At 43.6% G+C, this 5,000-nt stretch overlaps 1 protein-coding gene across 1 annotated transcript in view; it reads left to right on the forward strand.

Annotated features, from left to right (window-relative positions):
• aacs (acetoacetyl-CoA synthetase) overlaps positions 1–5,000 on the forward strand; it is a 34,185-nt gene that overhangs the window by 17,306 nt on the left and 11,879 nt on the right. The window lies entirely within an intron of this gene.

A 5,000-nucleotide genomic window follows, 5' to 3' on the forward strand; every position in this document is an offset into this window, starting at 1 on the left:
CACACCAACACCACGATGACATAAAACACACACACACACACACACACCAACACCACGATGACATAAAACACACACACATCAACACCACGATGACGTAAAACACACACACATCAACACCACGATGACATAAAACACACACACACACACACACACAACACCACGATGACATAAAACACACACACACACAACACCACGATGACATAAAACACACACACACACACACACACACACCAACACCACGATGACATAAAACACACACACACACACACACATCAACACCACGATGACATAAAACACACACACACACACACACACACATCAACACCACGATGACATAAAACACACACACAACACCACGATGACATAAAACACACACACACACACACGCCAACACCACGATGACATAAAACACACACACACACACCACGATGACATAAAACACACACACACACACACACACACACATCAACACAACGATGACATAAAACACACACACACACACCACGATGACATAAAACACACACACACACACACATCAACACCACGATGACATAAAACACACACACACACACCACGATGACATAAAACACACACACACACACACATCAACACCACGATGACATAAAACACACACACACACACACACACAACACCACGATGACATAAAACACACACACTCACACACACACCAACACCACGATGACATAAAACACACACACACACACACACACACAACACCACGATGACATAAAACACACACACACACACAACACCACGATGACATAAAACACACACACACACACACCAACACCACGATGACATAAAACACACACACACACACACACACACATCAACACCACGATGACATAAAACACACACACACTCACACACACACCAACACCACGATGACATAAAACACACACACACACACACAACACCACGATGACATAAAACACACACACACACACACACACACACAACACCACGATGACATAAAACACACACACACACACACACACACACACACACACACCAACACCACGATGACATAAAACACACACACACACACAACACCACGATGACATAAAACACACACACACACACACACACACACCAACACCACGATGACATAAAACACACACACACACACACACACACACATCAACACCACGATGACATAAAACACACACACACACACACAACACCACAATGACATAAAACACACACACACACACACACAACACCACGATGACATAAAACACACAGACATCAACACCACGATGACATAAAACACACACACACACATCAACACCACGATGACATAAAACACACACACACACACACACACACACATCAACACCACGATGACATAAAACACACACACACACACACAACACCACAATGACATAAAACACACACACACACACACAACACCACGATGACATAAAACACACACACACACACACACACACATCAACACCACGATGACATAAAACACACACACACAACACCACGATGACATAAAACACACACACACACACACACACACACACATCAACACCACGATGACATAAAACACACACACACACACACACACATCAACACCACGATGACATAAAACACACACACACACACACACATCAACACCACGATGACATAAAACACACACACACACACATCAACACCACGATGACATAAAACACACACACACACACACACATCAACACCACGATGATATAAAACACACACACACACACACACACACACATCAACACCACGATGACATAAAACACACACACACACACACATCAACACCACGATGACATAAAACACACATACACACACACATCAACACCACGATGACATAAAACACACACACACACACACACACACACACCAACACCACGATGACATAAAACACACACACACACACACACACATCAACACCACGATGACATAAAACACACACACACACACACACACACACATCAACACCACGATGACATAAAACACACACACACACACACATCAACACCACGATGACATAAAACACACATACACACACACATCAACACCACGATGACATAAAACACACACACACACACACACACACACACCAACACCACGATGACATAAAACACACACACACACACACACACATCAACACCACGATGACATAAAACACACACACACACACACACACCAACACCACGATGACATAAAACACACACACACACACACACACACAACACCACGATGACATAAAACACACACACACTCACACACACACCAACACCACGATGACATAAAACACACACACACACACACAACACCACGATGACATAAAACACATACACACACACACACACACACACCAACACCACGATGACATAAAACACACACACACACACACACACACACACACATCAACACCACGATGACATAAAACACACACACACACACACACACACACCAACACCACGATGACATAAAACACACACACACACACACACACACACAACACCACGATGACATAAAACACACACACACTCACACACACACCAACACCACGATGACATAAAACACACACACACACACACACAACACCACGATGACATAAAACACATACACACACACACACACACACACCAACACCACGATGACATAAAACACACACACATCAACACCACGATGACATAAAACACACACACACCAACACCACGATGACATAAAACACACACACACACACACACAACACCACGATGACATAAAACACATACACACACACTCACACACACACCAACACCACGATGACATAAAACACACACACACACACACAACACCACGATGACATAAAACACACACACACACACACACACATCAACACCACGATGACATAAAACACACACACACACACACCACGATGACATAAAACACACACACACACACACACACACACACATCAACACCACGATGACATAAAACACACACACATCAACACCACGATGACATAAAACACACACACACACACACACACACACACATCAACACCACGATGACATAAAACACACACACACACACACAACACCACGATGACATAAAACACACACACACACACACACACACACACATCAACACCACGATGACATAAAACACACACACATCAACACCACGATGACATAAAACACACACACACACACACACACACACATCAACACCACGATGACATAAAACACACACACACACACACAACACCACGATGACATAAAACACACACACACACACACCAACACCACGATGACATAAAACACACACACACACACACACACACACATCAACACCACGATGACATAAAACACACACACACACACACACATCAACACCACGATGACATAAAACACACACACACACACTCACACACACATCAACACCACGATGACATAAAACACACACACACACACACACATCAACACCACGATGACATAAAACACACACACACACCAACACCACGATGACATAAAACACACACACACACACACACACACACACACACACACACACCAACACCACGATGACATAAAACACACACACACACACACACACACACACTCACACACACATCAACACCACGATGACATAAAACACACACACATCAACACCACGATGACATAAAACACACACACACACACACACACACACACACCAACACCACGATGACATAAAACACACACACAACACCACGATGACATAAAACACACACACACACACACAACACCACGATGACATAAAACACACACACATCAACACCACGATGACATAAAACACACACACACACACACACACACACACACACACATCAACACCACGATGACATAAAACACACACACACACACACACACACACACATCAACACCACGATGACATAAAACACACACACACACACACACAACACCACGATGACATAAAACACATACACACACACACACACACACCAACACCACGATGACATAAAACACACACACACACACACACACACACACATCAACACCACGATGACATAAAACACACACACACACACACACACAACACCACGATGACATAAAACACACACACACACACATCAACACCACGATGACATAAAACACACACACATCAACACCACGATGACATAAAACACACACACACACACACACACACACACACACACACACATCAACACCACGATGACATAAAACACACACACACACACACACACACACACACACATCAACACCACGATGACATAAAACACACACACACACACACACAACACCACGATGACATAAAACACATACACACACACACACACACCAACACCATGATGACATAAAACACACACACATCAACACCACGATGACATAAAACACACACACACACACACACACACATCAACACCACGATGACATAAAACACACACACACACACACACACACATCAACACCACGATGACATAAAACACACACACACACACACACAACACCACGATGACATAAAACACATACACACACACACACACACACCAACACCACGATGACATAAAACACACACACATCAACACCACGATGTCATAAAACACACACACACACACACACACACACATCAACACCACGATGACATAAAACACACACACACACACACACACAACACCACGATGACATAAAACACACACACACACATCAACACCACGATGACATAAAACACACACACATCAACACCACGATGACATAAAACACACACACACACACACACACACACATCAACACCACGATGACATAAAACACACACACACACACACACAACACCACGATGACATAAAACACACACACACACACACACACACACACCAACACCACGATGACATAAAACACACACACACGCACACACACACCAACACCACGATGACATAAAACACACACACACACACACACACACAACACCACGATGACATAAAACACACACAC

Source organism: Pangasianodon hypophthalmus, chromosome 24 (genome assembly GCF_027358585.1).
Source record: "Pangasianodon hypophthalmus isolate fPanHyp1 chromosome 24, fPanHyp1.pri, whole genome shotgun sequence".
In the NCBI taxonomy this organism is placed as follows: domain Eukaryota; kingdom Metazoa; phylum Chordata; class Actinopteri; order Siluriformes; family Pangasiidae; genus Pangasianodon; species Pangasianodon hypophthalmus.